This window comes from Marmota flaviventris, chromosome 8, assembly GCF_047511675.1.
Source record: "Marmota flaviventris isolate mMarFla1 chromosome 8, mMarFla1.hap1, whole genome shotgun sequence".
In the NCBI taxonomy this organism is placed as follows: domain Eukaryota; kingdom Metazoa; phylum Chordata; class Mammalia; order Rodentia; family Sciuridae; genus Marmota; species Marmota flaviventris.
In genome coordinates this window covers 18,954,656-18,976,954 of record NC_092505.1, presented here as the reverse complement: position 1 = coordinate 18,976,954, position 22,299 = coordinate 18,954,656, and positions in this window count along the sequence as shown.

Genomic DNA, 22,299 nt, shown 5'->3' with positions numbered 1-22,299 from the left:
AATTTTGAGTTTCATCTCCCACCCTCCACCTCTTTCTCAGTCATCTCTGCCTATGGAAGAATATGACTATTGTGTTGTAAGAGGTCCCATGATCAGCCACTTGGCAAAAGGGCAAGAAATTGATGTTCAGACAACAGAAAGTAAGGATCAAAGGCCATCCAATAGCTACAGTTCAGAGTGGATCATCATAGTCCATCCTGCAGCTAGATGCATCTGCTTACATCTTAATAGCAGCCCTGACAGACATCTTAGGTTAGAGGCACCCAAAGAAATATCAATTGGGAATCTCAGAAGGAGGCATAAGCATGCATCCACACCTGGGATCCCGACCCATAGAAATTGAAATAACAACTATGTTAAGCTACTATGTTCTAGAGTAATTAACTATATAACAACAGAGAACACATACAGATCATTTTCATCCAAATTTGTTGGAAAACTTTATTATCACCTGACATTGTATAGAACTAATTTATTGTAAAATTTGGGTTTTCAAATAGTCATCACAAAATGGTTGAGAAGTCATATATACAAACCCATGTGTATTTGCACATGCATATGCAATTTTTATATTATTATGCCTTTTCTCTCCATCAAAATATGAAAACCAATGCAACTAGTTTTAAAAGGGAGTCTTATCATTATACAAGAGAAAAATTGAAGGAAACTACTAGTGGAATTGGAGGACTCAGTCATATATTTAAGACCATTTAATTGTTTTCTTTTTTATTGATTTTATTTTTTTAAATACATGACAGCAGTATAATGCGTTACAATTCTTATTACACATATAGGGCACAGTTTTTCATATCTTGGTATATAAAGTATGTTCATGCCAATTCATGTATTTTTGTTGCATGACAATTCTTAATACACATATATACCACAATTTTTCAAATCTCTGTTTGTATATAACATATGTTCATACCCAATTCAAGTCTTCATACATGTACTTTGTATAATGATGACCACCACATTCCACCATCCTTGCTAATCCCCTGCCCCCTCCTTTTCCCTTCCAGCCCTCTTCCCTATCTAGACTTCATCTAATCTCCCATGCTCTCCCTCCCTACCCCACTAAGAGTCAACCTCCTTATATCAGAGAAAACATTCTGGCATTTATTTTTTTGGAATTGGCTAACTTCACTTAGCATAATCTTCACCAAAGCCATCCATTTACCTACAAATGCCATGATTTTGTTCTGTTTTAATGCTGAGCAAAATTCTATTGTGTATATATGCCACATTTTTTTTTATCCATTCATCCACTGAAGGACATCTAGGTTGGCTCCACAGTTTAGCTATTGTGAATTGTGCTGCTATAAACATTAATGTGGCCATGTCCCTGTAGTTTGATGTTTTTAAGTCCTTTGGGTATAGTCCAAGGAGAGGAATAGCTGGGCCAAAAGATGGTTTCATTCCCAGATTTCCAAGGAATCTTCATACTGCTTTTCTTTTTAAATATTAGTCTTCTCTAACCCTTTTTGTTTCAATGTTTTGAATAATAAAGAAACACATGTGAAATTAAGCATAGGTGCTTGAACATTAATGGAGATTTAAAATGTAAAGAGTTGTGACTCCAGGACAATGTCAATAGTGAGAGGTACTTGCCAAACTCTAAAGCAGCTTTCTGATCTAAATTTAGGGACATTGGCAATGAATCGAACATTAGTTGTGGATTTGAGAAAACAGTTGTTGGAGCCATGCATATGAGCCAGAGTAGCATTGACAAGAATAACGTTCATGGAAAATTATATATATATAAAAGAAAGGAAGAATGAAACAAAAGAAGAAAAGAAAGAGTAATGACATTTTTCACTAGTGAGAGATAATGTGTATGAATAAATATTTTCAAATAAATATTTTTAACAATTCAAGTCTTCTCTTAAAAGAAACTTTTTTTTCTATATATTTTTTCTATACATTTTTTGGGAACTAGCTCTTCCATATGGCTTCCTTGCTTGGACCCATACCCAAGAGGGTATTTCATTTAAGCTTTGATAGGGATTAGGCTATCAAAATAGTCTCATGCATGACAATTTCTAGTCATTCATTGTGAAATATCAAAATGAAGTTATTCATTCCACATTCATTGCTTTCTCTTTGATAACTGTTCTTTCACTTCAATTTTGTATTTCCAATTCAGAGAGAGAGAGAAAGAGAGAGAGAGAGAGAGAGAGAGAGAGAGAGAGAGAGAGAGAGAGAGAGAGAGAGACTCTTCACTCTGTTATGTGGTAGAGAGGTGAAGACCTTCTCTGAGTCCTCTTTATATGGGTGCTAATTGTATTGCTGAGGGCTCCATTCTCAGGACATAATCACTTACCAGAGCCTCACTTCTGTATATCATCACATTGGTGATTCGATTTCACAATTGAATTTGGACAATAAAAGGAGATTTCAAACTGTAGTTAAAATTCAAACTCAGGATTTAGAAAACCAACGATGATATAACAATCACTCTCTTTACAATTTTCTTTTCTGATTTTCTACAAAGAATGTGCATTATCTATAAGATTGGAAAGTTGTAATTATAAATATTAAGTGATATATACTTGTAATACAACTTTTTCTAAATGAAATTTCTAAATAAAATCTGACCACAAAAAAGTAGAAACTGGATATATTAAGAACACACAAAATTAACACCAAAATAAAACAAATAATCCAATCAATAAATGGTCTAAAGAACTGAACAGAAACTTCACAGAAGAAGAAATACAATTTACCAACAAATATATTAAAAAAAAAAAAAGTGTTCAACATCTCTAGCAATTGGAGAAATGCAAATCAAAACTACTCTAAGATTTTATCTCACTCCTGTCAGAATGGCAATGATCAAGAGTACAGGCACCAATAAATGTTGGTGAGGATATGGGGAAAAAGGTACACTCATACATTGTTGGTGGGACTGCAACTTGTACAACCACTATGGAAAGCAGTATGGAGATTCCTCAGAAAATTGGGAATGGAGCCACCATTTGACTCAGCTACCCCACTCCTTGTTTTATAACTAAAGGACTGAAAATCAGCATACTATAGTGACTCAGGCACATCAATGTTTATATCAGCTCAATTCACAATAGCTAGACTATGGAACCAATCTAGGTGTCCCTCAATAGATGAATGGATAAAGAAAATGTAGTATATATACTCAATGGAATATTACTCAGATTTAAAGAAGAGTAAAATTATGGCATTTGCCAGTAAATGGTTAGAGTTGGAGAATATTGTGCTAAGCAAAATAAGCCAATTCCACAAAACCAAAGGCCCAATGTTTTCACTAATATGCCGATACTAATTCATAGTAAGGTGAGGGGCACTAGAGAAGAATAGCATTATCTTATATTAGGTAGAGGGAAGTGATGGGAGGGAAGAGGAGAATATGTGGCAATAGGAAAGATAGTAGAATGAAACAGACATTGTTACTGTATGTATATATGTGACTGCAGGATCAATATGATTCTGCAACATGTACACTCAGAAAAATGAGAAATTATATCCAGTCTATGCATAATATATCAAAGTACATAAATGCATTATACTGTCATGTGTAACTACTTTAAACAAATTTAAAAATTATGAAATAAAATAGCAACCCCTAAGTTACAACTAAACTAGCTTATGAATTTATACAAGTAATAATATAAAATGGTCCTATTGAACATTTCTCATTTAGAGGTTGAGTTTTTGAGTTAAACTTGGTTATTCATCTTTCACAAAAGTCTTGCTGAAGAGTATTTTAAAATTCTTTAGATTTCTTCTACATTTCTTCTATATGTGGATTATCCTAATTTATCAGGTGGAAACAACTCCGTGTGAGTTAGTAGTTTTGCTTAAAAGTTGCATCCTTTCCCTGATTAAATCATTAAAAATGCACCATTCTAGGGTTTTGTATGTGAAAATACAACAGTAAAGATTCTGTGAAAATTCCATGCAGACATAAAATGAGGATTTTAGCCAGCTTTGCTGTAAACAGTAAATTTAAGAGCTTCTTAAATGTTATCATTCCTCCATCTGTGGAACTCTGAAGGCATTCTGTACAACTTTATCTCAAAAAAATAACAAAGACAAGGCCCATTGTCAAAATTTTGATGCAGGGCTCAATAAGGCCAAAGGTGAGAAAGCAAAAAGAAGCTAAAACCTTGTAAGAGATTGTGCTGAGTGGGAGAATGTGACTTGGCTTGATATGTTCCTCTTCACTTCAGCAGAGCACACTCTGATATAATTTAAAATGGGAAATCAATGTGGGTAAACAACATTTTTTGTTTTTATGTTCACGTTTTATGTATATGATTATTCACTTATATACTCAAAATTTTTGACTGTCAACCATAAAGTCAATTCAATGTAAAGCTCCTCTAGGAGAGTGACTATCTTCCACATTAAGGTAATAGCCAAAAGAATTGGTTCTCAGCAGTGTGTTTTCCCCTAAAAATTACAGGATGGGAATATATATTTTGGAAAGTGAACCCTGGTATATCTAAGATGTCCCTTCAGCAAAGATGAGATGTGAACCTGGTATTTTGAGCAGGATGATGAGTTAGCTCCTGGCTCCTGAGGGTAGAGGGGAGGAGGAAAACTGCCAGAATGGCAGGAAATAAGCTGTAGGTTTCCCAAGCCAGAGGCTGACTGCTCAGTAATTGCAAGAGGACAGCTTGAGTCTCAGAGTGCTTAAACCAAAGTGTGCATCTGAGCACCTGGAAGACCTCAGAGCCAACTGTGTTGATAAAAAAACCTGGAAGGAAGGGTTCAGAGGAGACCTGAGGTTGGTGTGTACAATTAGGTATGGTGATTTCTTATCCCTCTGATGGCCCTGTTCCATAGAGATAGATGGTGTTCTTGCAGGATTCGCAGTTTCCACATCCAGTTTACACATTACACTGTTATTATTTCTCTCCTGTAACTTTGAGTATTACACAAATACAGAATATTTGGATGTCCAATATATGTCTTTGTTTTTCTGAGACATAATTATTGTAACTTCAGTTAATGGGGATATTTCACATTAACTTATCTGTGAGCTAACAAAGCCGTGACTTGTTGGTTGTATTCTTAGTGGTAATGATTACATGTCAGTATTCCTCCTTCTTGAATTTTTTCTGGAATCTGGCTTACTTTAAAAGAAATATGACAAAGATATATCAGGTAAGGAGTGTGGTAATCCCTCTTCAGGAAATTCAAAGTTTCTGTTATTTACACATCTAAAATGTTTTTATACATTTTGAGGTAATTTTTCTATGCATTTAATTTCTCTAAGCTGAAATGAACTTAAAATTAGGAAACATTTATTCACTCCTAGGATACTTTCAAAGCCTTATTAGATTACTCTTCTCCATTTAATTCTTCCTTAATGTGACTAAGAAGGTCAAGTTTGTCAGATAGCACATGTGAATCTTCTAAATTTATTCATAAAAATCACAAATGTTCTGTTAATGGGAATAAGAAATACTCAGGATGGTTTCCATTTCTTTTATTTTTTAAAACTGATCCCAACTTGGTTTCTTCCTTCCATCCTACTTTAAACTGCTTTTTCTAGGATTTTACCAAGCCCTAAAATGAGAAAATTGTGTTCATTGTTTTGGATCCACCTTGATGTGGAGGGATAGCCTTCCTGGCTTGAAGAGAACAGCAACTGTGTTCATTTAATTTTGGCTCAATCCATTTTGGCCTGTTGCTCCTGTGGCCTCCCAGCTAGACACTGAACATCATCTGCCAACAAGTCTATTGTGATCTCCTGTCACCTGCCCAAGTTCTCAAGTTTTGGCCTCGGGGCTACATAGGGATTTTCTTCAACACTACACCATGTTCTAACTGAGACAGAATTTGCTATGAAGAAAATTAGATTATTGAGGGTTCTATAAGTTCTTGGTTCTGATTATACATCTAAGTGGAGGGATTCCTGGTTAAAGTGCTAATTATTTCACACAGAATCATAGAGTCATAAGAGATTTTAGTTTCTCAAATCAATACTTTTCTTCCAGAACTAGAGATCATGCACATTATTACAGATAAAGGTATGCCGCAAAAGCAGGATGCATGGAGCCAATATAATTCTGTTTCTCTGGAATAATTCCACTGAAGTAACATGTTAACATTGATAGTCATGTTTGATTTCAAAAATAGTTAATATAAAATTCATGCACACAGGTCTATCTTATACAGGGTGTTGCTCAGTAAGGTCTTCCTCACACTCTTCAGACACATGGTCAAATATAAGTTGACTTCATCTGTTCATATGTCTAAAGTATTTCAGATTGAGGCATCCGTGCCCTGGATCAGCTCCAAGCAAAACAGTGAAGTCAAAGAGTCTTTTCTTTTACTTTCAAATGCCTGATACCTCTGTGTTTTCTAGTCATTCGCTTGAATAAATCTTTTTTGAGCAAAGATGTGTTCTTAATCATGCCAATCTTGAGAAAAGAGAAAGAATAATCTGGGACAATGGCCTGATAGAGCACTGCTCATGCCAGTGCGTGGTGTTCTATTAAAATCAAACAATACTCAAGAGCATCAGTCAGACAAGAATAGTATGTGTGAGCAACAATAAAGAAAAAAAAAGAGCATTTCATAATTACAATTGATCATAAACACACACACACACACACAGAAAACATCACCTCAACTTCAAAAATAACAAATATCTCAATATGACTCTACACTGATTAACATGAGGAAGTGCTTTTATATAGTTAGTTATTAAAATTTTTATTGGTTCTTTTAAGTTATAGAATTCATATTCATATAATCATATAAACATGAAATTTATCTTATTCTAGTTAGGACCCCATTCTTATGGATGTAAATGATGTTGAGATTCGAGATGGTGTATTCATATAAAAACACAGGAAAATTGTTTCAGATTCATTCCCCTGCCTTTCTTTTCCTTATCTCCCCTCCCCTCCCTTCATTCTCCTTTGTCTAACCTACTGATTATCTATTCTTTCCCTCTATGACCTTATTGTGGGTTAGCTTCCACATATCAGCAAATCATTCGTCCTTTGCTTCTTATTTTGGTTGTTTTCCAATTACATCTTTCAATTCCTCTCTCTTAACTAATCACTGATTAACACAAAAAATAAAAAAGGTATGTCACATAAATAGAGTGGAGACCAATAGATTAGAAGAAGATGACTGAGCCAGAAGGAAGAAGGAAGAGAATGGGGAAGTACTGAAGAATTTAATCTACCAGATTATGCTATGTATGCATACAAATACACAACAGCAAATCCTGTGTACAATTTTTATGTTCTCGTTAAAAATAATAAAAATCATGATAATAGAAGGGGTCCAATAGACTAGAGCAGGGGTATCAGGGCAGGAGGAGGTAAGGAGAAGAGGATATACTGGGGAACAAGATTAATCAAATCATGTTATGTGGATGGATATAGCATGATGAAATATATAATTTAAATGAACTAATAAAAAAATTAGAGAATTTGAACTTAAAAATTATTAAAACCAAAAATATTGGAATTGTTTTCAGTTTTTGAAAATCCCAAATACAGAACAAACCTACATTTCTTAGAAATTTAATCCCATAAAACTCTCCAAGATGTATGTCCACCAATGGAGAGTTAATCAACCTGATTTTATTGAACTACAGGTGTTTTTAAGGTGAATCTGGGGTATAACAATGACAATTTTATACAGAATTTTTAAAAACTTAAGTCTGAAAGAATTATTTGTGTTTAATGCCATAATAATGTTTCATGTTCATATTCTTCAACCACCAAACAGTCATTGACCACAAAATAGAGTAGAATAACTGGGGGAAAGTGTTTAAGTTAGTATTCTTGAAGTGAAACATACTAATATTATCTTACACTATACACCACATACTCCAAGGTTGTCTTGGATGAGGATGTTGTCTAATGCATTTTTATATACACGTGTGTAAAACAGATTAGATTCTCAATAAACACTATTTTCAATAATTATGGTTTCTTTTTCTATTCAACCAACAATTATTAAATACCTATTGAGGGTGTTAGTGCATGGCTGTAATTCCAGCAGCTCTGGAATCTGAGCCATACTGAACAACTTAGCAAGGCCCTAAGCAACTTAGCAAGATCCTGTCTCAACATAAATACACAAATAAGTAATAAGAGGGCTGAAAAATATTTTTAAAAATTATAAAAAATAATCAAGGGTTAAGTGCCCTTGGATTCAATCCCTAATACCAAACAAACAAATACCTAATGCAATAGTTAAAATACACCATTTGGGCAAATAGACTATTTTCACTTAAAACCATTTTAAAAACTGCAGATGCATCCCTCCAACCTCCGTTCATTTCTTAAAAGTAGAGAATGAATTCCCATGTGAAAAATATCTTCCCAACATTAGAAAGACAGCAAGATTCTTTTTTTTTTAATTTTTTAATATTTATTTTTTAGTTCTCGGCAGACACAACATCTTTGTTTGTATGTGGTGCTGAGGATCGAACCCGGGCCGCATGCATGCCAGGTGACCGCGCTACCGCTTGAGCCACATCCCCAGCCCGACAGCAAGATTCTTATGACCAAGAAACTTCTATTGAGGTAGAATGAATTCTTTACAGAGCTTGTTAAAATAATTAATTTGTTTTAGGCTCTGCATGTATTCTAGTTACATCATACAACTTACTGTTCTCATCTGATTCAATATATACTTTCAATTCTGCCTTTTTGGTGCTTCATTTCCTTATGAAGACTCCCATGTCAGATAAAACATATTAATTTTCTCCTGTTCATTTGTATTATATCAATTTAATATTCAAGCACAACCCCCCCCCCCAAAAAAAAGTGAAATTTTGCCTCTCATATAGTATTCCCTCTGGCATTTTTAACACAAAGTTCTGTAGTAACAGATGTTGACAAAAACGTTTTGTTACTAATCAATGTTTCTGACAGAAAATTGAAGGAAGCAGGATTGTCTAGAAGGAGAAATTGAGCTTTTTCAAGATTACAAAAAATCTTGAAAAGGTAGGTTGCTCTAGAGCAAAAGTTGCACATTCAAGTGTCCCACTTTGATTTGAAATCTTTGTCCCATAAAGTTCACCAGATATGTACTCCTCTGGGGAGCCTGTAACCTCCAACAAACTGACTAAAGCCGACACATACTTTGAAGGTGGTGACAGGAACCTAGAAGGTGTCTGCTGACCACACATTCTGCAGTTAGGTTGCATAAAGAAGGAATTGCTTAGCTCACCCTATCTATATTATACACATAGTATTGCTCATCATTTACCCATCCATAATGGATATAAAACCATATAGCAACTAGGAAAATATTGAGAATTAATGAGAAATGACAAAAGGAAGCTGTTAAATAAACATATAAGTAAAATTTTAAAATCACATTTATTTTAATTATTTTTAAGTACTAACATGTAGGGATTTATCCCTCTGTCTTTGTAGAGACAGAAATTCTAATAGCTAAATACTAGATTCTCCACTTGCTTTTATTTATTTCAAGACCCCAGTTGTTGATTTGTTAATTCTTTTCTTTGTCACTCTTAATCTCATTGTGATTAAGCATCTCTCAAACTTATGGGCAATTTTCATTCTGTTTACTTGCCTCAGAATTAAATTGTCCCGGGTATTAAAATCCATGACTCAAATAATCAAAAAGTAGAGTCCTCAGATGTCACCAACAGGAAAATAGGATAGTAAATATGTGACAGGATTTCAACATTCACAAAGCACAAGGGAGCTACATTGTCAGAATTTGCATAAGGTTCTCAATGACCTGTCACTGGCTTTTTTTCTGAAGATTGTATTATTTATTCATAGTATTATGTCAAAGTGAGAGACCTTATGGTTCCATTTCTTTAATATACATTATATTCCAAAAACAAATTCACACACAAATTCCCACAGTCACATATTCCCATATTCTACACACACACACACACACACACACACACACTTATCACAAATATTGCAACTACAGGTAGTGGAAATATGCATATAGATCAATCACTATACAGAGAAGTAATGAAGATATATGATGAGGGTCCAGTGGTTTAAGAGAGAAGGGAAGGGTGGGAGGGACACACTTATTGAGCCCTAACTGCCTGACTTTGTGCTTCCTACTATGTATAGGTTATTGCATTCAGTTTTCAAACATAAATTTATTAAGCAGATGTTATTATTTGTTTTTTACAGATGACAAATCTGAATACTAAAGATGTTAATGCCAGACAATACATTAAAAACACAGATTACCTAATTCCAAATATATGTTATTTCTACTACTATGTCAATAGTAAAACCTCTAGAGGATTAGATACTTTTTAACTACTGGAGCTTTAATTTCAAATTTGAAACTTGTTAAAATTTGTACTCATAGAATTTCACCACTATATTGGCACAATTTCATATTTTTAGGCATGACATCTTTCTGTGACCTTCCCCCTAAAAAAGTTTCATGAAAGTTTTTTCTGTAAATTTTTTTCCATTTACATTTATTAAATTCCACATATAAATTGTTCTTCACATTCTCTTTCACTTCAAATTCTTTCAAAATTCTTATTTTTATTTGCTCTCTATTATAAGTTTTGCAGAAAACTCAAATTCGATGTGTCCAAGTTTTAGTCATAAGTCCTTCCACCAAATCTAATTTTTTTACTAGTGGCTTCTCCTACTTTTGTTGTATTATCTTTCTTCACAGGTGAAATTTTGGGCTGATTTTCACCTTGGTTATCTCCTTTAACATTTTTAAGCAACAAGTTGACATTAAAAGAAAAATCAAAAACATCCAGCTACACCCTACCTGCCTATGGGTACCACTGAGTTAATCCCAATCATAGGATTAATCCACTGATTAAATTGTGGCTCTAATAACCCAAGCATTTCACTCTAAATCTTCTTGCATCATCTTACACATGAGATTTTGAGGGACACTTTGTCTCTTCCTCCCATGCTAACCTTCTCTACCCTACTATGAGTCATTCACCTTATATCAGAGAAAACATTCAGCATTTACTTTTTTGGGATTGGCTAACTTCACTTAGCATTATCTTCTCTAATGCCATCCATTTACTTGCAATTGCCATGATTTTATTCTCTTTTATTGCTGACTAATATTCCATTGTGTATATATACCACATTTTCTTTATCCATTCATGTACTAAATGGCATCTAGGTTGATTCCACAGTTTAGCTATTGTGAATTGTGCTGCAATAAACATCAATGTGGCTGTGTTCCTGTAGTATGCTGCTTTTAAGTCCTTTGGATATAGACTTCAGGAGTCGGATAGCTGGGTCAAATGGTGGTTCCATTCCCAGTTTTCCAAGGAATCTCCATTCTGCTTTCCATATTGGCTGCACCATTTGGCAGAATAGTTTTGTTTTCATTTCTCTAATTGCTAGAGATGTTGATCATTCTTTACAACCTGTGTATTAAAGTAGGCTCTTGGAGTTACTTTGATGAAAGTAAGACTATATTAAGTAGAAAGCAATAACAAAAATAAAGAACATATGCACAAAATATATGATTGGATATGTCCATTTTTCTCTCTGATGATTCCAACAACGAGTGCATACTTTTTTCTCCCCATCACCATATTTAAACACTTAGTAGGGGAAAGAGAATATCTTCATGAGAGGCTTTTTTGAACATTAAAGTGCCATATGTGGTATTTTCTTCCATGAAACATGCTGCACATAAATGGAGAATTTTTTCCTAGTAGAGGTTAAATTTTAGTTCATTGTATATTACCTTTACCTGTGTCAAGGGTGCTATGTGTGGAAGTAATGCTGCCATTTGTAGAGTCCAGTCCCTTTTCAACTACCAGTAGCTATGATTAAACAGTAAATTGCATGAACCTCACAAGACATCAGAGACTAATATATATGAAGGATATCAATACCACATGTTGCACTAGTCAACTTGTAACATGGAAAGACAAAGAGTATATCTTTCACAGATATTGGCACTTTCAGCCAATCAAAAATATAGCTATTTATTTTTATATCTAAAGATACATTTTCCTTTTAAATAATTTTGTTCTTTTAGTGACTACTAAATTTCCTTAAATAACAGAGAAAAATTCAGTTTAATTCTACCTTCATCACCTAATTCAGCAACTATTTAGTTACTAAAAATTACCCACCATGTTAAATGATTTCTCCAGTGCTGTAGCTACAGAATAACAATTTTAAAAGAAAAAGCTTTGATGTTCAAAAATCATGAAACAAACTTTTAATATTATAATTTTATCAAAAATATATTTACTTTCTTATCCAGGAGCAAAGATTTCTTGAGAAGTAATCACTTAACTGAGAAGTTGGGCAAGAAGTGTTTTCTATCTTTGCAAGGATACACTATACTTATTTCCTATACTATATGTTCTTAGAAATTTATATTGGTGCATACATATTCCTCCCAAAACAGGATGTTTTGTGGAGGTAATAGGAAAATGATCCATTTAAAATGCTAATGTGAGCCTTTCTTATGAACTAGAGAGAAAAGCAATGCATAGTGAAACAACTAAGGTCACAGAGTTCTCCTTCAGAAAATAAGCTATAAATTTGTGGGGTATACAAATGAGAGAACAGTACCTAGGAATGGAAACCTAAGTAATCTACATTTTATCATCATAAAAAAAAATTGGGGTGTCTTTCAAGCCCTGCAAAGCAAACATACACATAGACACACCAAGACACTTTCACTAAGACTTGTTGAGACTTGATATCCGAGAAACCATTTTTCATAGAATATTCCCCATTATATCTTTACCACAGTGAAGATGGCACCTTTTCCTTGTCTTTTTGATTGTATGTATGGGAACAAAATGTTTTATTAATTTTTACTCAGGATAAAAGATTATTTATGCCCCATTCACCAAACTGAGTAAAAGATCTCCATATATCCTTAGAATACCTGTCAACTGGGCTTCATGGTTCATGAAGTGTGAATCTCTGCTGATGTGGTTATTCTTATAAGAAAAGTGAAATTTAAGGGAATGAAATGGTGGAAAAAGCATGTTTTAGTCAGTTTTTTTTTCTGCGATGACTAAAAAATCTGACCAAAACAATTTTAAAGGAGGAAAAGTTTATTTGAGGGATCATGATTTCAGAAGTCTTAGTACGTAGAAGGTCAGCTCAATTACTGGAGACTTGAGGTGAGGCAGGACATCATGGCTGAAGAGTGTGGCAAAGGGAAGCAGCTCACATAAACATTAATAAGTATATATACAGAGAGAGTCCACTCTCCAGATACAAAATATATCCCTCATAGTCACTTCCCCAATGAGCCACTTCTTTCAGCCACAACCTACCTGCTGCCAGTTACAACTCAGTTAATTCCATCAGGGATTAATTCACTGATTAGGGTAAGGCAATAACCCAATCCTAGTCCTTCTTGCATTGTCTCACATGTGAGCTTTTTGGTGATGCCTCACTAAAACCATAACAGAGCAGAAAAAAAAATGAAGACAATTTTAATTTAGTGTATATGAAATTAAATAGTAGCATTCACTTCCCTATTAAACTATGTCTATAGTTATTGAATATCTGTTTTCTGACTGTTCTTTACTCTCACCCATTCACCATTTTTTTGTTTGTTTGTTTTTTAAATTTCAAGAATTACTTCAAGCTTTACTTTGATTTTTACCAGGTATATTCTGCATGTTATTTAAATAGCATTTAAGCTTTATTTTAAGGGTCAGAAAAGAATAGTGTGTATACCAAAGACATTTTACACATCAAGAGGTTCTTAGACGAAAGGAACATAATCAGAAGGAACTTAAAGCCAGTAAATTAGGTATGTATATTTTTAATTGGGAGCATCACAGTCTAAGATGCAACAGCAAATATGTTTTAAAATTTTTTATTTATTTAGTAGACTTATTTTTTCTACTTCATATTTTAATATTACATATTTTAATATTACTTAAGCCAAATTCATAGGCAGGAAATTTTTATCAGAATATGGACAGGTGTATTACAGTGTCACGACTTGCATGAGTGTCCCCAAAATATCCACATATGAAGGGTTGCTCCTCAAGGTAGCACTTTTGAGAGTTGATAGGAACTCTGGAATGTGGAGTCTTCTAAGAGGTACTCAGATCCTCAGATGTGTGCTGTGGAAGGGAATTTTGGGAATCTGACTAGTCTGCTCTTTCTGTTTCATAGTTTCTAAGGGGAGCAATTCACTGTGCAATGTACTACCACCATGATGTGTCAGCCTTGCAAGAAACTCATAGAACTACCTGATCTTGGACTGGGACCTCTAGAACCATAATCCAAAATTATCATTTTTCTCGTTATAAGTTATCTGACTCTGCTATTTTATTTAGAGTAGTATGAGGTTATCTATACCTTCAGCTCATGGAGAATATTGGAAAAGACAAAAACATTTTAAAAGTGTTTTCTGGTAATTGTAATATTCTGGTAATATTCTTCTTTTATAGTGCAAAAAACTTCACAATTTGCAATGTAAAATTTGAGTCAATATATTTTTACTCTATTACATTAAAATCTATGGACCTCTCTTGCACTTTGAGTAATTTACATATGCATAATATTGTGTAATCATGTATTAGTCATTTGAAAAATATTGGTTCACTAAACCCTGCAGACTATAAGTGTTGGCATACTTCATCTAAAGAATTAAAAAAAAAAACAACTTCATCACCAATCTTTTCAAAATTATTTTTAAGTACTGGAAATCTGTCAATCTTTTGGTGATAGGTACACATCTTATAAAATTCAAAGTTTTGCCCAAAGCACAATTTGTATTGTTGAAAACAAATGTTGTTGGTTTTCTTTAAAGTTACACTAAGTATTTAATTTTGGGAAATCTCAGAAATAATTTATTATTTCTTATATTCTTCATCTGTTCTGACTCTTGAAGTATATTAACTATTATCATAGTTTAAAATATCCCCTTTCTGCTGATAACTTTAAATGCATGTTTCTACCCCACCTCATTTTTTTTTGAGAAAATGCATGTTAATTACCTAGAATAGTTTGTGTGTCCTTCATTTTTATAAACAAAAAATACTTTCCTGAAAAGTCAACTTGGGCTCAGAATTTAAAGAATCATAAAAGTGTTTTGCTCTTGAGATAAAAATAACCTATTTTGTTAGGTAAAAAGAGTTCTCATTTTTACACAAAATATTAAAAAAGAGATACTCTCATCTGATAGTTACCAATATTGGTGGGTTTTATTTTCCACTGTTTTATTTAGATCATTCTGAAGTCACCATTTTGTTTTGTTTTCAATTATGTGCCAGTGAAGAACATAGTAACCATGGCTATGTCTTGGCGCTTCTTTCTGGATTTGGGTGATATCATGAACTAATTTACTTTCAGTTTTTTTGCACCATAATGTCAAATATAAATACAACAAAAAGGGCATAAATTTACCATAATATTATTTTAAAAATAGTTGTTTTTGCCAACTTCCTGAAAGAATCTTGTGGACCATGCTGGGGCTCATGGAACATATTATAAGATGTTCTGGCTCTGCCTGAACCGTTTTCTCTGCCTGGCTTGTCTTTGAATCTCATCCTCATCCTTTCAATATAAATTCTCATGATCATGAAATTTTACATCTAATTCAAATACATTTCAATCTCGAAATCTTTCCTTAGCCCCTCTCAAATGTTTTTTACATATAATTAACAAATATTAATAGAAGTCTCTCAAAAAATGCAAGAAGGTGTTTTTTCGTAGTTTCTACATATATCTTATATTTTTACAAAATATGTCATAATAGCTACTTTGATAATCTTTTTTATTGATTTTCATTTTTTTTGCAAATCTTTTTAATATCCATCTCAATAGCTATAATTATTGAAGGTACCTGACTCTATAACACATTATCTTATTCAAATGATTGAATATTTGTTTCTCTAAACTACTTTCTCTCACAGATATTTAACTTAGATCTATGTAAATGATCTTTCCTTATCCCAAATCCCCAAAACTTTCTCCTGTTCTTATGTGTCTATTAATTTTCTGTCCTAATATTAAAAAAAAAATGTCATATCAACATTTAGCTTGCTACCTTCTGCATACCATTTTATGTCCTGGTGTGTCGAATTAACAGTGAGAATACTGGACAGAAAAAAAAAATCACATAACCATGTGAAAGAATAAGAGTAAAATATGTCAACACACACTTAACTAGCTACCTTGCTTGTCCATTATATTTATTTAATTATACTCTAGCAGCTTGGATAATGATAGGAATATGGCAGATTATATAATTCTCATTATCTGATACGAAAAAAAAAAAAAAAAGAGTTTCACTGGTTATTTAAAGAAGCCTATTTTCCCTGGTAGTAAATGATAAAAGCAAGGTATCAGTCTAACAAGTGTTATAATATTCAACAGAATTGCAAAAACAAATGACTTTTTCATAGAAAAAATATCATATGACAATTTCTGTAATTGAGGTCACATCATAGTGGACTAGTTACTGAAAGTTAACTCCCTTATGGACAAAAGAATACCCTTTAGTTTAAGAAAACTCGTTTTAAAGTAGTAATTTAATTTTAAAATTAGTGCATTTAATACTGGTAAAAACAAAAGTAGATGGGTAATACACAGAGGAGCTTCCCTTTGGAATGCAATCTGAATTTCCAACACTGTGTGTGTTTTAATTGAAATATTATTATTGAAATATATATTCATGAATATATTATTGAAATATATATTCATATTATTCAATGAAATATATATATATAAATATTTCACCTTTAATGCTTAAAATGCATTTCATGGCGTATGTATAAGCAGCAGTTAGGTTCATGAGATGGTTTGCTAGGACCTCAGGATACAGAGCTCATGTACTGTTCATTTTTATCAAAGTCATAAAACTCATCTTGGGTGGTGCTTTGTGGTAACACTCCAGCTCCTGTGAATCTGTCATCTTCTGCTAAAAGCAGTTTTTTTTTTTTTTTTTGGAGAGACTCACTGTGCAGTACTGTAACCAAATGGAAGATTTGAAAGTACATTTAATTTATCAAAAGAGGAGTTAGAATATTCAATATATGTGACATACTCTAAAGAAATGGAGCTCTAGTGTGTATTTCTTCCTTTCCAATTTTATTTAAAGTGAAAAGTATGTTTATGAAATGCCAATTTGGAATGTCAGTTTGGCATTTATTAGACTTCACATAGTTTTCTCTTTTCTGCATGTTTCCAATGTATATGAGATCTATCAATATGAGCCTTTCTAAATATATCTGTACACAACATCAGAGCACATCATCAGCATTTTCCCAGTGCTCGGGCACACAGCAGTATATATCACTCATTTCTCAAGATTCACTTCATCTGACTTCGATGATTCAGTGTATGAACATCAGTCATCTTTAGTCCCATGCAGATGATCCCGTGAGGAATGACTCTAATCTCTCCCTCCTTCATATCTCTATTTTAAGAATGGGGCAATCATTTGATATCATGTTTAACTTGGAATGTCATACCATAGATGTAGAACAAAAACATATGTTTCTGATCTGTAAACAGCACAGCTTAATCCAACTTCACATGAATATTTTTCCACAGTACTGTGTGTTTTCTTCATCATGCAGCCAGTTTATTCTAATTCTCTTTTAACACAGATTCCAAGATTATGTATGTGTAATTTGGAGCTGAGCAACATGGAGATTCACCTCTGTTCTAGGCAATTGGATCTTGGTAACATTGCTGTGTTTCCTGAATTGGATGCCAATATATTATCTTTAAGAGACTTTAAAGGGGCTGGTTGGCTTCAGTTTACTAAGAGATATACCATTCTGCTACAGTTCAATGGTATCCTTAAGCTTCCAATAGGCAGCCTGAAAGAGATAATGCACTAGGTCTCTAGAGTTGAATTTTGACAATATTCCACCATTATACGTAAGTGTAGGCAGAATAACACTAGATAGATTTATCAGATTTTTTTAAATTGCGTAGACCTTTAGTGGGCAAAGCCTCTTACACATACACACACACACACACACACACACACACATATATACACTGATTGATCTCTTGAGAAAAATATTTCACTCTGTGTAAGCATTTGAATCTAATTATATTGGTTTGAATTCTGCATATACGTATCTTCTGCATAAGTTCACTTAAGTAGCTCAATGTCTTTAAAAAGAAATTTTTTCATCAATATCAACAAACCAGGAAAGAGCGCCTTTGTATTTGAACTCAAATACACATAGTAGAATAATTATCAGTCATTGTTACTTGAGAGTCTCTGTGCTTTTCATTCATTATTTATTTGTAAATGATACATAAAAGCACAAAATTTATGCATACTAATGGATATTATATACTATATTGAAGTAAATAAAAATGCCTTAATGTTAATTAATTTTACACATTTAAAGTATGTATTTGGGTAATCTTTTGCCTTAATTCTTCTTTATGAACCTCAAGGCAGTAGTTCCATATGTGCATACACTGTGCCATGTTTAAATCAGGTTTAGTCTATCCAACTCCTCAAATACATATCATTTCTATAAGGATAAAAATGTCATATTCTTTCTTCTTGGCGTTTGAAAGATACAGTCCATTATTGTGATCCAGAAGTCACCCTGCTATCCAGTGGCACATGACAGCTTCTTCCTCCTATCTAATTTGAGTTTAGTACCCATTGTTATCATAACTCTGTATCTCCCTACACTCTGCTGTCCCCTATTCCGTGTTAACCAGCAATCTCTACACAACTGCCAAGAGATCAACTTTTGTGGACTCCATAGAAGCTTGAGATCAAGCAGTAAATGCTTTTCTGTGCCTGGCTTACTCCACTAAGTGAACTCTAGTTGCATCCATCTGTGGACAGCACAGGATTTCATTATTTTATGGTTGAATAATATCCCTTTGTGTATAAACCACATTTATTTTATCCATACATTGGTTGATGGATACTTAGTTTGTTGTCTTTTCTTAGCTCCGGTAAATAGTACTGTAATAAACATGGGAGTTCAAGACCATCTTTGACATACTGATTAATTTCCTTTGGGTATAAACCCAGGAATTAGATTACTACATGATAAGGAACCTTATCCACTACATATGCAAAAGTGAAATACTTGAGTTTCTCATTTCCAGTATTTTTCATTTTAGTGGAAGAGAAATAAATATAAACCAATACACCAAATAAATGTGCTTTATAAGAGAAGTGTGAAATAGGAAAATGTTGAAGCACATAAGAGAAAGTTCATTTTATACTTTGAGGGGTTGGGCTCCTCTAGAGAAAAAGTAACATTAGCATCAAATCTCATTGTGAATTCATCCATGTATTTTAATGGAAGTTATATGATGGAGTTTTAGTAACTTTTTAATTCTATTTCTTTGTAATGCTTGATTTCTTACTATCATTTGGTTCACCTTTTCCCAGATGAGAAAAGAGGCAGAATTTGACTCAAAAATATCTGTTATTTATCCACATTTAATTCTGTTCCAGTATAGAGCTCTAATAAACTTCAGGAAATTTTCCAACATTTATTAAAGTAGAGATAAAAATATATAACCATTATCCAGCTTCAACAATTATCAATATATGGCCAATCTTATTTGTGTATACTTTCCCTTGATTCTTTGTCCTGTGATAATTTAGTATTAAGCAAATCTCATACACTTTGATTATTTGGTATGTTTGTATTAGAAATAACTACTCTTCATTTGCAAACAAAACCATAAGTTTATGTTTTTTGTAAATTAAAAATATTTTAAATAATGTAATAAAACATCACATTCTGTACAATTTCCCTGTGAAAATTTTTTTAAAAAGTACACATTTTTTATATTTGTTTCAGTAACAATCCAAGCAAAATACATGCTTTGCATTTGATTGTGCAATTAACTTTCCCTTAATTTTTGATCCCCTACACTTTTTGAGTGACACATCCATTTCTTTATTTTGAGAAATAAATTTTGAGGCATATTCATCAAAGAAGACATCCTAGATATTTTTAGTAAGATTGCTTTACTGAAAATCAAGTGTATAGATGGGAATTGTATTTCAGTCAATATGGAAACTTAAGAAAGTAAGTAATGATGTCAATACATACCCAGGGTAGAAGAAAGACTATTGGAATAACCTGAAGAAAAAATATCAATGTCTTTACATATTTATTACCCACAGTCAAATCTAATATCATGCTCAGATAAGGAGTTAGTTGAAATATACAGGAGGATGTGTGTACATATTTGGGCATAATACATTAGGTAGAAAATAGCTGGAATCTTGCCTTCCTGACAGTTAAAAAAAAAAGAAAGAAAGAAAAGAAAAGATAAACCAAATAGCCACCAGACTCTAAAACACACCTAAGGCTAAATAGAACATTAGAGCAGAAGCTGGTGGAGACAGATGGATATGAATCAGAAGTGACCTAAATTTCTTAGAGTTTTCAGAAAACCTAGAGTCTCTGAACACCCCAGTGGAGGCACACAGGTTCCCAAGAAGATGGAAAGGTTCTCAAGGACCTGGGGTCACAAGAAAGAGGCCATCGTGGATAGGGTCTTTGCCCTCAGAAGTAAACAACTGAGACCACTTTTGCAGCTAGAATAAAATCAAATTAGCTGCTGAGGACATGTGGACAAATTTTAGGTTGAAAAAAAAATGCATCAAGTCAGCCACTCCATTAGAACAAAGGGAGCAGGGTTCAGCTTACAGCCAAGAGACACCTTTTCCAAAGTGTCAACAAGAACTCAATTTTTTTTTTTTTTTATGTATCTAGCCATATTGGAAGGATAAGTTGATTGGATATGATGTGTTTGGCATGACGTCAAGGACATACTTCAAAAATGCTATTCAAATGTGCCCCAATCAAGCATCAAATATTAAATTGGCTGAGAAATTGTACTTTGAAACAATTGAGAAATTTCAAAAATGCTGGCCTAAATCTGGTTGTCAACCAAAAGAATGACATCTAAATAGGAAGATAACTTCAGTCATAAATAATAAAGAAGCCACACTTTCTTGTATTGATCTAAAATTAGGGATGAATCTCTGATATCACTTCACTTTTTTTGAAAAAGAGCAGGTTCCATTTTAGTTACTTAAGGTAGTATTAAAGGACAATATTGCTGCAGTCCAGCTGCAGCAAAATAACCAGGGGGTGACGAGGAACTTGTGTAGATTGATACAGCAGGAGTGGGAGCCGTTTATTGTAGGACAGGAGGGGTATATATACATTACACACAGCTTATCTAATTAACATAAACTGATACAGCAGTCAACCAATAAGGAATCTCCACACTAAATGGCTCACTGGCGTTACTTCACAAACCACTCCCTCTGCAAAATGCCAGGTGCCATCTTGACTTGTTTACAGACTCTAACATTTCCCCCTTTTGTTTAATTTAAATAACTACCATAGTGGTTTTTACACAAACACCATAAATAATCTGCTACAAGCAGAGGGGGAGGATACAAAATGCCACAATACCAAGCCAATTGATGGTTCCATGCAAGAAGACCTTGGAAAAATCAGACCAGCAATGACACCATTAGCAAAGATACCTAGTTACAATTTGTTGTAGATTACAGTTTGTTGTCTCAGTCCAGGTAAAGCAGTGTCTCGATAGATTAACTCACAGTCTAGGTAAACCATAATCCAGGTAAGTTCTACAGGCAGCTAGCTTGATCAGAAGTCTCATCCATTTTTCAGCCGAAGTTTCGTCCGGTTTTTAGCAACACTGGAAATTCTTCCATCCTCGTCCTCACCGGCACTGGGATGAAGGCAGGAACTCCAGCAATGCTGGCTAAAGAAAATCCTGTAGCATTCCACTAAGAAAACAACCTTCTGAACAATTTAGTACATTATCTCAAGGTGTTTTTACATTTGAAATAAGCCTTACTAATGCTCATTACTCATTAGCTTTCAGGTGTGGGAGAACCATTGTAGCTTAGTTATTGGCATTGAAAATGACCAAACATCAGGGACACCAGTAGTGTCTTCTGCAGGCTGTAGCATCCCAGGTAGCCCCAGATGGCCCTGGGGAGTGTCCCAGACTCAAACTGCCACTGGGCACAGGGAGCAAGAGCCTGCGAGTCTGTGCCTCCGGGTCAGGTTTGGATTTGGGCTCTCGCAGTTTTGTCCTGCTCCCCGGGTGGGGGGCGGGGAAGAGCCCGTTGCCACCACTTGAAAAGTCCTTGCTACGCCATGACCGGCTCTCACACGTGGCAGCCGCTGCACCATTTCACGCACCCTCAGGTAACGAAAAGTATTCAGTAATAGCCTTTTGCTGCAACTTTTTTTCCTGATAATCCTTCCTCCTCTGAACTTTCTTCTTTCTGACTAGAGTTCCTGGGCTTCTGTCAACACATGCCCTAACTATTCTTGGTTCCACTGGGGTG